Source organism: Passer domesticus, chromosome 4 (assembly GCF_036417665.1).
Source record: "Passer domesticus isolate bPasDom1 chromosome 4, bPasDom1.hap1, whole genome shotgun sequence".
NCBI lineage: Eukaryota > Metazoa > Chordata > Aves > Passeriformes > Passeridae > Passer > Passer domesticus.
Genome location: NC_087477.1, coordinates 61804246 through 61818065, shown reverse-complemented (window position 1 = coordinate 61818065; position 13820 = coordinate 61804246). Strand labels below are relative to the sequence as shown.

Sequence of the window (13820 nt, the reverse complement as noted above, 5' to 3'; positions counted from 1 at the left end):
GTGGCATTGGTCTTCCAATATCTCCATCCAAGTTTCTTTTGTGGGACTCACAAATCCTTCCATCCTTGATACTTGCATTACAGCAAAGCAGAGAATGAGTAAAAATCTTAGTCTAGGAAATAATCTAATTCCCTTGTCACAGAACATGATGTGTGCCTACTTTTTCAATTACTTTGTCTCTCACTCTTCTTGACAAAACTGATATTGCTTTGGAGACATTTTGACTAAAAAAAATTTCAGAAAATAAATTCATTTATATGAAAATTACACCCAGACTCCTACTTCACACTTTCCTATTTTGGGATCCCATTTAAAAAAAAAAAACATCCTTAATCTTCATGCGCTTTTCCTTTTCTTTCTCAGTGATGAGCTCTTCAAGGTACAAAATGTACCATGAGTAGTAGCACTGTTTTACTATTGAAGGCCAGGAGATGACAGTCTTCTGTACTCTACCCTATGAGACTCCAACAAGGAGTTACAAAAAGAGAGTAAAAACTGAATTTTCCATTAATGACAAGTGGTACAATTCAAAGAAACTTCAGCATGAAACAGAAGGGCTGAAACACTCCAGAGAATAGCAGGAACCCAATCATACAGGTACTGGAGGGGTTGACACAGGGACATCCAGACAGGGTTACCCAGAGACAACACAGCACTAACAACACTGGCACATGGCCAGAGATAACAAGCCTAATTATCCCACTACAAAGCAAGTTATGTTTTTCTCTCCAGTGCTCAATGATCTGGCTGGATTTACCATCTTGGGCTTCATACCAGTGGTCCAGACATGAGTGTACCTGCTCTGCAGTCCTGGCCTTGGGAAAGCAATAGGGACCCTGGGGGGCTCTGCTGGTGGCCCACTGGAGTCAAGCGCGGCTCTTTAACATAAAGGCTTTATTATTAGCAGGGTGAAAAAGAAGAGTGTGGGAAAGACTAGGACAGTGGGGAAATAGGAAGGAGGGAGGAAGAGGACTGCCTCATTTAATGCTGGTAAGCTCACTTTGGGTGTGCTGCTTAATTTTATCCTCAGACTCTGCAACACAACTGCAGAGAACCTTCTGCCAGAGCAGAGCTGGCTCTGCGAACAGAGGATCTGTGCCTGTGTGACATTCCTCCTAAACCCACAAGCACTGCTGATCTCCAGCTGGCTCTGCTGTCCAGTAGAATAATGCCCCAAAACACCAGCAGGTAACTGAATGTTAACTGGCCTAGCAATTTATAGTGCACAGATGGTGGTATAACCATCTAGAGAGAAGTGTCAGGGTCAACTACCAATGGGATACTTTTAAAAACCTCAAAAAAAAGGGCTTTCATACTGACCTGGGAAGCTACATTATGTTTTCTGTGTGTTTATGATGGGCACTATTTTCCGCTCACTGGACTTCTCATGTCTGTCATACACAGACACATTGGTTTAACCTGTGTGTTGGTACTCATACCTGGCCTTGATCATCAGTAGATCAATGGGAGACCTCCCTCTAGGCTTCATAAGGAATCTGGCCCTCTCCTTCCCTTGTGCACAAACAGTGTGGTGTGTCTAAGCCTTGGGGCTTAGCATTAACAAACACACCTGAGGCTGCAGATGTGTGCACAACCCATCCCACAGACATAATCTGAGAAAACCCTTGATCTAGCCTTAACTGCACTGGGTGGTAAAGCATTTTGCTGCCTCAAAACAATTTCACTCCAGTGGCCTGAACAACACAGGGTTCTGAAGAAATCACAATGCCCGTCTGCAAGTACAGTTATCCTATCCCTCTTCTCATATAAATCCTTAAACTGCACACAAAGCAGGAGAGTGGCAAGCCAGGACAGAGAATCCCATAGAAGAGACTAAGATCTACTAAAATGCACTACTAAAATACTCATAACTTCTTAGAACAAATGTCAAATGGTAGACTAAGATGGAATAATTTTTTTACTGTAACATGCTTACCAAATTCTGCTGGAAGAGTGCACACTGTGAATTACAGTTATATGTTACCACTATGGCTCTACTGTGCCTACCACCAATTGCCAAAATACACTAATATTCTCCTTTTAATTCTGACACATTTTCCATTGAAGCAAATGGAACTTTTTCCATTGCTTTGACTCTGTAAAACGCCTTCTGAATAAAAACCACATAACTGTTACAGCTATTTAATAAGTAACTACCATATACAATTTTATAACTATATGTTTATAGTTATACAGTAATAACTAGATACTTATGTAGTTAACTACAAAGTTAAATAGCAGTTATAGCTCACTTTAGCATAAAAAGGAGTATTAAAATTTTACTGGATTGACTTAACATTTGCTAGTGGATTTGCTAGAACAATTTACATGCACTGCCTGTCTCTTCTCTTAGCTGTGCTCAGAAATTAAGTGCAGGCTGAATAACACAGGGATTAACACATGGGATTGAACCAATCTGTAAATCTTGTGGTCTGTCTTGAATGGGAAGCAAGGAGAAAAAGGTGTTTTGCTAATCCATAACTGTTTCAATGCTGAGGCCCACTTCTTCATGCTCTGCAAGCACTAAAGAAATCTCCAGAGCACATGCAGTTCAGCCTCTCCACTGGAGCAGAATCCAGAATCCATGTGTGACAGATCTTGGTCTAATCAGCTCTTATGAACCCCCAGTGAAGGAGATTAGCAACACAGCATGCCTCTTGCTTAGCCTTTTTTCATATGTTATTTAAATCTTCTTCTCTGCAAATTAGACTCTTTGTTTCATACACATCCCAGTGGGCATGTTGAACATTTAGTTACTCACTGATCTCTTTAAAACAACCTTTAAGCAGTACCAAAGTTTTTCCTCTTCACAACATCTTATGCTGACTTACACGAGATAAGCAGCTGGCCTACAGTTTTAAAAGACCTGTTCTGCCAGCATCAGGCACTTCAGGGGACTGATGACAGCAAATCAAGATTTAGGTTTTTCTGTTCAAGTGTTTTGTGATTTTAATGTGCTTATTTTCATAGTGACAGTAAGGCTTTGTGAGCTTACAGCTCTGATGGTAACCTGTACAAACCAAGTAAGGATGGATTCTGTCCTCCAAGGACAGACAGCAAGATGGGTTTTGCACTCTCAGAAAACATACCAGGTAATTTTTGTATTATATTCTCAGTTTTGCTCCCTCTAACAGAGTTAAATTCACCTTAAAAACAAGGAAGAGAGAATGAGAATTAGAACTTTGTTTTCTCCTAAACAGCTTTCAGTAGAAGGTGGTTGAAGTTTTTAGCGTCATACAACAGGATTTTTAATTCCAGCCAAGATGTCAAGTGAGATGTTTTGCCTTCAAGAATGGTCTACTCTGTTTCTTACAGAGGCTTGATGCATTTATTTAATGTCATTGGTCAATCTGTAGGAAATTCCTGCAAACATTCTTGGTATGGCATGGAAAGGGATTGCTCTAGTCTACGAGATAATGAAAAAAAAACCCAAACCCACTAATATCAACTTGAAAATCAATGCTCCTATGAATTCTGTTCACAGAGAAAACAAGACATCAGCTAGTTATATTGCCTTCTCAATGGCTTAGAGATTTATCTTGAACTCATTACCTGAACTGAGTCAAGACTGAGTGGCCTAGATAATTGAGTGAAAGTTGTGTGACCCAGATTAGCATCCACCACACCTCCTGACTCTTGGCATAATTTGGCCTATATGGGAAACAATGATGTTTCTGGACCTCACAGGGAAGGGGAAGATGAGAAGAACTACAGGGAGAATGTAAATTTTAAAACAATCAGAAAATAACATCAGAATAAGATCCTTTTGATATGCTAAGAATTTCAAAGGACAAAACAAAATGTGCTGCTCTCTTCTGGCCTGTCATGTCTTGTCCTGAAAAAAATAAGCCTCACAGCCTTTCTAGGCACTGGTACATAGAACTGCTTTTGAGGCAAGCATAAGGAGTAATTTTTAAGAAAGCAGTTGTATAAATTTTACAGTGACCTTGCCACTAGTTGCTGTGTGGGTGATGATAGCATGAAACTGACTGACAAAGAAGCTGACAAGGGAAGAGTGCAAAAAAGTGAAGTCTAAGAAGCTGGTCCCTGAGCTAGTGCTAACATGGGGGGCTTAAATGGAGCAGACTTTTCTTGGGCTGCTTAGGCAGACAATTTGCCCTAGGAATCAAAGAGTGAGCAGAATAATCCAATAAAATAGGTTTACTTTCTGAGTATTGTAAAGAAAAAGACAGGAATGTTTTGCTTAGTGACAAACCAAAACAATGTGTAGAAGACAAATTTGAAGGTAGACAACCGGTAATTGATTTTTTTTTTAATCAGATGTGCCAGCCAGAGACTGGAAATTGTCTCTAAAATCAGGGGGAATGTCTATGAACATCCAGTGCTTCTTGTGGACACATTCTTCCTCAGACTATGGTCAGGGTTATAGCCAGCACTCAGGGTATCAGTGCAACACAGAAGCTCCACAACAGCTGAAGATTTAGACCAAGTACTGTGAAGGCTTTGAGGGAATTCATGGCCTGAGAGTAACAGAAGAACCAAATAGTAAAGCAAAGAATAAAGCTCGTACTGAAGGAGACTTAAGCAAGGGGAAGTAAAATGTGCTTGATGAATTTCAGGTTGATAACCAGGGATTTTGTTGAAACTGTTGAGCTAGAGTTGAAGACCATACCAGAATGGAGAGGGAAGCCAAATTAGTGAGATGGGGTCTGTGGATGAAAATAAGTCACTGAGAGAAAGAGGAGGAGGAGAGCCAGAAGGTAAGGCAAGGGATTGCTAAGGCTGGGTGGTGTCAGCTGTGATGTACATCACAGCAATATACAGTAAGAAGAAAAGTCAGAGGGAAGATAGGAAACAAAATGACAAAAGGGAGCAGAAGGGGGCAGCTATAGGGGGAGGAACCATCGGTTTTTAGCTTTTTTCTTCTACACAGTTCAGCTTCCCTCCTGTGTAGAAGAATTTATCACTTACATTTATCCTCAGTGTTTAATGTCACTGTGGCTCAATTTGTGATATTTTTTCACAAACAGCAACTTGGGTAAATGGTCCCTTAACACTGTTCTGTGCTGTGATTGCTGAGGTCCTTCACAACATGAAGTAGAGTGGTAAAAGCCAGATAACTGCTGTGCAAGCAGGGTGGAGTCACCAAGCAGCGTTGTTATTGCGTGGCAACTCACAATGTGAAGCTGTTGAAAATTACTCATGTTTTAGAAGCAAAACTATGCTACTTTTCCTGATACTAAATGCCCTCTGACATGCCAGATTTACTGCGGATGACAAACAAAAGCTTGTGGCCAGTTGTTTTGGCACAGAAAAGAATTTTAAAATACAAGTTTATAAATTTTGTCAGTATAAATTGTGTAATTGTGTAAATTACATTCCTGATCCCATCAGATGCCTCCCCACTTGGTGCCAAGCTCCCAGTTTCCAAGTCCTCTGCCACAGAGCCCCATGACTCTTCCAGTCTCCATTTGCCTGCAGTCAGATGTAATTATCTCACAGTCCTGACTAAACTTCAGTTCTTCTCCCTCCACCAGCCCAGTGGTGTCCCATCAGCAAACAGCCTTGCTAAAGCAGAGCCTGATCTTCTCAAAACAAAGGTAAAAGAGTGGAAAAGGAAATAGTTATCTCTATAAGTTTGTCTGTCTGCCTCCCACTAAGGCTGACTGGGATGGCTGATTCTCTGACTCCAGAACCTCTTCCCACACTGTCCTCTGCCCAGTAGCAGCTCCTCACCACTGACTGCATCTTCTTGGGGACAGCTTCTTAACTGTTTGCTGATCTCTGGATTTGCAAGTACCACAACCAAACAAAGAAAAGTGTCAAGTTTTTTACTGGGCAGAATACAGGATGCTCAGATGGAGCAGCTTGTCAGTACCTACCAAGATATTGTTGTTTGCAAAGTCACTGTACAGACTGACAAGTTTTGGTCTTCCAATAGACTCACTTAATTAGACCAATGCTGGGTAGTCAGGAAGCATTCTCCCCTCTAGAAGTCAAACACATTAACGTTTTCAAAGGTACATTTAAATTGTACATGATGCAGAGATCCCCAAGCTAGCAGTAAGTTGATTTGGCAGGTCCACATAGCACAGCAAATGTGCAGATATGCCAAGTGGGATTGCAAGACAGAATAATCATGCTCAGCTGGCACAGAACTCAAGACTACATTGTGGCTGGTTCAGTGGTGGCCTGCATGCAGCCTTTGCACTGTGTTTCCCAGCTCTTCCAGCTCTGGGAATAAATTGTACTGCACCAGCATAGACACCTTTGTGCACACCCTAAATTGCTGATCAGTCTTAGATTATTACTTGGCAACTCTGCTCCATCCCAACCTCTCTCTTACAATTACTAAGAAGTCATCATGCAGAATTATCTATTTGACCTCCATTTGCTTACATTCCTCATGTGAGACACTTAAAATCTCTTAACTTCTACTTTTGTGCATTGATTTTTCAAAGCCTAACCTTGAGAAAGTCTTATAACACTAGCCCCCCAATATCTGCATTTATTCCGACCCCTTTCTTCCTTCCTTCTAATATAGCCCAATACCTCTTTAACACACAATTACCAAAAAAGAAACATTTTATTCAGATAAAATTAAAATCTGGTACTAGACATGAATGAGTAACAGCTTTGGCATCAACCTAGATTAGTAACCCTAAATTTAAGAAACTATTCCTTCTAGCAGGTTCTAGCAGAGCAAGGAACAGGAAACATGAGAAAATTTGCCATCTTGCAAAGTTTTTGTATCACTGACTCTGTTCTTGAAAAGCAGCCAGCAATCCATCCTATGCACTTGTAAATGTTCTGCAGCTACTCTCTTAATAACTCAAGGATGATGGATGAGCGTAAGTTTGGGCAGCTTTGTTTGATAGCCTAGGGGAGAGAGAGGGAGGGAGAGAAACAAGTATCAGCAAATAGATTGTGCAACAGACAAATAAAAAGAATTACACAATACACTATATTTTAAATAAGCCTTCTGGAATGTTGTCATTTTCAGCAATCGATGTTGCTTAGAATAAATTATCAGCTAATGCTACCAATGATTTCATTTCAAGAGAGACAAGTGGGTCAAAGCATTGCCCCCAATAGTGCTCAAAAGAGTGTCACCAATGCAGGGCACTATTTACAACATGCTACATTTTCTAAAGAGAAATAGTCCCTTCATTTCAGCCTTTTAGCCCCTTTGGAGCTTTAGCAGCAATTCAGAAAAATGGGCTCAAAGATGAGGTGGAGGGGAGTCTTGAGGTTTTCTCACACCCCAGAGACAGTCTGGAGTCACTTTTGTTAATTGCTTAATTCTGTGATTTTTCAAACCCCTAGAAGACACAGAGCTGAAAGTTTTGTGCCCCAAATTTTCACAACAGGTTAAGTGAGAAACACAGCCACTACTGTCAGTAGGCTTAAATTCTATAGAAATGGGCACTGCCCCTCTTCTTGGTAAATACCAACTTTGTTAAGACTGTGAAAGTTCATTTAAATCTGTTATGAATCCTTCTAGTACATATTTATAAATAATTTTCTGCTTGAAGACTTAAAAGTCCTTTCTTTTCCTTCAACTCTTGCAACTTCTGATCTGTCCTTCCTTCCACTCCCTCTCCTTGATCTGCAGCACCTTTCTCATTTTATGATCGCCAGAGCACAACATGCAAATAATGAAAACAACTCTAGTATTAATTGAAGTTATGAAAGCATGCATTTTGGAATCTGGAATTTGTAGAAGAAGTACGGGAGTTGTAATTATTTCAGATCTAGCACATATATGCAAAACAGAAGAAGTTTGCAAGAAGAATATGGTCATGCAAGGTAAAGCACAGACCACTGGTTTTGTCAAGCAAACCTCCAGTGGTAAGGTGAGCACATACAAGTACTTTTGATGTTTGGGCTGGGCTCAGTGTTTCACATAATTAATACACTTTTTTCAAAACCAGCAAACATTGTATTCATGTCTTGATGAAGAAGCAGCACAATAGTATGTGCAAAGGGTACTAGAACACACACTTAATAAAATCAACATCAAAATGCCTCGACTTCAGCTGTGACAGCAGTAGTCTTTGTGTATATGAGAACAAATGTCTGGAGGTGACTTGCAGTGGAAGAGAAAAATGGAGGAAAATGGAAATGAAAAATGGAGGAAAACATTTTTAAGGGCTTGTAGCCACTGTGCAGGTAGTGGTAGTGGTATTGGCTAAATCAGTCTTTAATCTCATAGCAGCTCTGAACTCCTGACTGACATTATTCACACATAGCATCTTCTGCAGGGAATGTTTGCCAGACTCTCTCCCTACAAGAAAACTCCACCTGACACAGGCAGCTATGAATGAATCTGACCTGTCCCCTACTCTTTGCCTAGGTCATCTATGGCATTTCAAGCATCCTTGAGGCTCTTTACCTTTGAGACCCTTCATAGCCACTACAAAAGATCACAGCAAGTTGCAGAGTGAAGACTACAATCAGCTTCAGTGCTCTCAGACACAGTTCCCTGAGGTACGGAAATCACTGTGGTAAGAAAAAGCTAGGGCAGAAGTAGAACTGATTTTTAGAGCTCTGAGTCTGAAGAATGAACTTCCAATAAGCTGACGACCACCGCAAACCACAGAACTTCCTGTTCCAACTGTATTTGACCTTGTCTGTCTAACAATAATAAAAAGTGCTGGTATCCCACCAAGAGACATTGCTGCAGAAGACTCATCACCGCTGCAAAGCACACTGCTGAGAGTCAGTGGAAGATCAGGCTGTATGTGTGAACAGCAAATATCCTGAAGGGCCTAATAAGAATATGCAAGTATCCTTTAAATCTGCAAGATTTGAACGAGAAAAGTACAGCACTGTCCCTCCTAGAGAATTCCAGCTAGCGTGCTGCTTCTGCTGTTCACCATCTTCAGCCACCCATGAGGGAAATCAGTGTTGTCTGAGGAAGGACTGAAAAAGTTATCACCACTTTTGTCCTACTTGAAGCACAGTTTTTATAACACTGACAGATACAGTGCATTGGTCACACCTAAATGACAACTATTTCTACACTTATTTTTTTCCATCTATGCAGCTCAGGAGTGGACAGCAAGACTCACATCTACTTTTGGGGTATGGAAGCTGAAAGGATTAGGCAAAATGTTGTCAGACAACTTAAGCAAGTGCCTTAATACATATCCATATGCCTTCTGCTAAACACCCAATTAAAGGCTCTGTGAATTTGAGTCTAGAAGGCAGGGATTCCTCAGTCCAATAGCATTTTTAATTAATTCCTCATTAGCATAATATTGAATATTATAGCACCAAGTAATCCAGTAATTACAGTTTTGCTTTTCAAATCTGCAGTTATTGATGCAGGTGACAGCAAAGCAACTCTGAAATTTCTCAAAAGCAAAATAACTTACATTTACGTCTTTATTAGTAAATGCATTTCTGAAGGACATCATGTGAATTGTATTTAGTAAGATCCTTACAGAGCTTTTACTACCTCAGCATTAAATACTTGAGAATCCTACTTGAGCAGTAATAATGTCATCTCTTTCTTTCTAAGAAAGCCTGTTTGACTTGACAAAACATATATTGTCAAATGCATGGCAGGCGCAGATGACACAGGGAGATAACACAGTACAAGCAGTCATAAGGTCTGAAACTCAGAGAACTACCAGAAATTCCCATACAACTTTTATTCTTATGCTATATTTCTTGTGAATTTCCTCTTTCAAGATATGAATATTTATAGAAATGCCAAAATCATGAGAATAACCTTACTTTTGCAATTTTTTTAGCTTGTATATCATTATCTTTCCACTCTTTTTTTTTTTGACAACTGTAGCTAGTCTAAGATAGTTGTTGTGTATATGACTATATAGTGACTTTTGTTGATATTCTTGGAGACTTCTAACATAATCAAAAATACATAATAATATCTACCTGTCAGATATGGCTTCTCCAGTGAAGAACTATAATCAAAATTATAACTTTGGAGGGAGTTTGCCAAAACTAAAATAAAAGCTAGAAATACACTCATCTGTAACAAGGCTAACTTATCTCATAGTAGTTGTTGTAAAAGCATGAATGACATAATGTTCCCTGGGTAATTCTGTGATGGCCAACTTTTTATATGCAAACATTGCAAAGAGCCTTGCAAACAATCAGAATTAATTCATAGCTCCCAGTAACACTGACTATACTCCACGGGGCAAGTCTGGCAAACCCCTCCATGTCACTCCTGAAGGGACATCTGGCTCTGACCTGAGGGTGCATTAGGGCAAGCCCTGGGGGATCACCATCTCCCTCAGTGCCTGGCTTACTGGAGGAAACCCACTCAACAGTCAGAAAGGGAGCTGCAGCAGCTCACTGTGGAGCACAGCCAGTCTGCAGTGAGCTACTAATGGCTACACCGTAGTTAAGCCCACAGGAGCAGCATGAACCAAACCAGCAGTTCTCTCAGGACAATACTATGATGTGGGTTTAGTAAGGAAAGTGCTGATGGCAGAGACATAACAGAGCCATCCATGACAGTCCAAATAAAGAACTACATGGTGTTTTTCTTTAGGGTTTGGTTTTTTGTTTTGTTGTTTGGTTGTTTTTTTTTCCAATATATCAGTATGCATACAGAAAGGATAGATTGTTTGGAAATTGTTTAATTTCTCTAGATGGATGGATATCCCAGAAGTTTTTATTATTCCTTCAGCTGATGCTGGTAGACAATCCTGGATGTTCAGTATCTTTCAAAATCAAGTCACAGACATGAGATAGATTAGGGCCTAATTTTCAGCTATCTTTTTTTAAAAGGATCTGGGTTACAGTCTTGAGAAGCAGAATACTTGTAAGAAGTTCGTATCATCTTTCTGCTCTGTATAATAAAGTGGCATGCGGTATTTTCTGCAGGTGCACACATTCACTTTGCAGCCAATCTGAAATATGTTCAGATCATATAATACTCAGTGATGTTGCTGCCCTCTTTGAATGAGTTTAGGAAATTATGCCCAAGCCCAGGGATGTGCGTAGGTGTCTGATGACCAATGCAATCAGTAGGAGCTGGGTGTTTAACTGTCTTCACATACCCAGGACAGAATGGTGGTAAACAGTCTGTTGATACAACTTTCTACAGCTACCAAGGGCAATGCCAATACCAGTGACTGCAGTGAACAGGGAGGCTGGGACCCTGCTCAGAAATGCTGCAAGTCACAGTGTGGATACACCTAGGATGAAAGGGCACCCCTCACCTGCTAGGATCTCCCCTCCTAGAAGCCAACATGGCCACGGCTCTGTCTCCACAGGACATTCACAAAAGCAAACCTGCACCAGCACGTACCCAGAGGAACCCCACCACACCCAAACAGGCCAGGACAGCTGCACACACCGCCCAGGTGTATCACAGAGCCCATTCTTCTCCACTACCATGTGGGATCAGGCCCTGCTTCTGCTTGAAGCTGCCCATGTTCTTGTATGGGCCTGTACCTCACCAATGTTCAGATACAAACCTGTGCATGGATTTTTCAAAGGTATTCAAAATTAGTTTTGAAAACTGTAAAATACTGATCTGTCGACAGGCTGGTCATATCTCCTATAGTTTCATTACCTCAAATGAACCTGAAGAATCAGGAAATGTTTTGCTTCAGTTTCTCATTGAATCAATGAAAAAGAAATGTGTTCTTCCTGATGCTTCACCTGTGAATGATCAGGTTTGCAGACAGCACTTCTGCCATCTCCCTGAGCTACAGAAGGGCAGACACTGGCCAAGGAGGGCAACACTTGGGCACTGCCCCTGATGCGGTCAACAGAGCTGCCCTCTGGTACTTGGATCAGCCTGGGTACCTTTCTCATTTGAGTCCCAGTTCTGCCACTGCCAAGGTAACAAGAGTTTGTGATGGGGCATGTTCAGGCTTCCAACACATTAAGAATAATGCTAATGATATTATATGTTTTGTCTGCAGTACGGTCTGGTGCTTAGAAAGTAAACATCTTGGCTTTGTCTCAATGTTTATCTTCAATAAATACCTCAGCTTTGTCTCAACAATTATCTCTCCACAGCAGACCATTATCCAGTAGCAACATATAATTCATTTAACAGTACTGTTTAAAATATATCCTCTTTATGCTGCAGAGAAAGGAGCTGTATGTGGGAAATATCAGGGGATTCTTATATTCTTGGAATTAAAACAAAAATTAAGTCATTTGAGCTATTTTTTATCCTCTCAGCTTTTGTTTTTCTGTTTCTTGTTTTGCACAATACAAACGCTCTCTGGCTCTTGAGGAGATTGCAATTGGAGCAATCTGGAAGGCTTCCAGGGAAAGCATATTTTAGGGCAGTCCTATGCAGGGCCTATTGCAGATGATAATAACTGATAAAGGTCCAACACATCACCTGAATCTGTTCAAACTGATGACAGGGATTTAGGAACAGGTGGGCATTGGGTTCTTTGTATCCTCTAAGGAAAAGGTGTGAGAAGTTCCTGGTGATAATTGTTAAATATTAACATCATGTTGTCATTTCAATCGGACTGCATGCAAGTCAGCAAGATATTTAGAAGTTAGCAGGGCATTTAAAGGAAAAAATTTCTCAGTAATTCTGGGGGCTGCAGGGGCACTGTGGAAGGAGACCCTGTCATAACTGCAGTGCTCAGTGCAAGCAGCTCAGGCTGCAGCATCTGTGAGAAAACAGCTCTCTATTACACATCAGTCTTTTTGTTGTCTGCATTCTGTACTCAGCCAAATATGCTGTTAGCACTTAGCAAATATGCAGTAGGGTGGAGGATCTATTCTCCCGTGCATCACTACAAGCCCAGAGAAACTCTGTTAAGGTAGCAGAAGTAAGAGATCACAATCTGACGTGTTCATGACCAGTTAAACTTTAACAAAGACCTGAAATAGTAGGACTACTCTGAGGTGAAAGGTTGAAGTGATGAAAAGTGGCTGAAGAGGAATGGATGGTGAAAAAACTGAACAAGTAGAGCCCTAAGTGTGGATAGAAACAATATTTAATGTCTGCAGTCAAAATCACCATGGCTAGATCCTATAAAGGATACAGGTGTTTAGGCAGGGGCAGGAGGGGAAGGAGGAGCAATGCTCAAACTGTTTGAGGCACTTGCAACCAAGCCTGGTATTTCCCTTACACATTTGGTACCTCACTATCAAACCTCAGCATTCCTAGGCTTCTGTGCAGACCACACTCAGCACCACCTCACACATGCTGACCTCAGTACCTATTTCATGCTCAGCTGAGTGGCAACTCCAGACTAGGAATCCTAGCATAAAGGTCTATTGAAGAGTTGTCTAGTCAATGCCCTCTGAATACACCTCAGCACTGAATTTCATGCAGAACACCACACACAGGGCCCTGCAGGGGAGTCCAATTATCTTCTACACTAACCAGCAGTTTGCTTTTATCAGCTTTGGGACTTAATTATGGTGACACAACCCACACAAGCAGACAGCATCCCCTGATGCAAAAAGCTGCCTCCACTCTCATCCATCATCAGGCACCACTGCTGCAGCCAGAACTGGGGAGATGGGGATGCAGGTTGCTCTCTAGTCTGCATTACAGCAGCATGAAGAGGTTTCATGTGGTAATTTAGAAAGTCTTCCTACAAGAACAGTTCTAGTGGTACTCCCCATCTCTTCCAAGAAAAATCAGATGGCAATGCCACCAGGGCTGACAGCCTACAAGCCACTGCTGTAGCTAGCCATGCCTAGCAAATTTGGCACTTGCTCATTCATTAGGAGAGATGAGCTAGAGGTTCTCCTCCAGAGCTCTGTTATCTCTGCTAGGCAAATAAAATTAAAGTAAGTCTAAGATACAAGATTCAGCCTTGTGCCTCAGGAGCATCAGTGGGATGGGATGGTCTTTGTTTCTATTCCTTTTAAGTATTTTATCTGAA

General features: G+C 41.1%; 2 long non-coding RNA genes across 2 annotated transcripts in view; one reads left to right on the top strand and one right to left on the bottom strand.

The window, feature by feature from the left end:
* Positions 1-12070, top strand: part of LOC135299400 (uncharacterized) — a 34606-nt gene extending 22536 nt beyond the window's left edge. The window contains exon 3 of the long non-coding RNA XR_010361381.1: positions 8318-12070. This is a non-coding gene — a long non-coding RNA (uncharacterized LOC135299400). The remainder of the gene's footprint in view (positions 1-8317) is intronic.
* The window catches only part of LOC135299401 (uncharacterized), a 61686-nt gene that overhangs the window by 19970 nt on the left and 27896 nt on the right, over positions 1-13820 (bottom strand). The gene's annotated exons all lie outside the window — the stretch shown is intronic.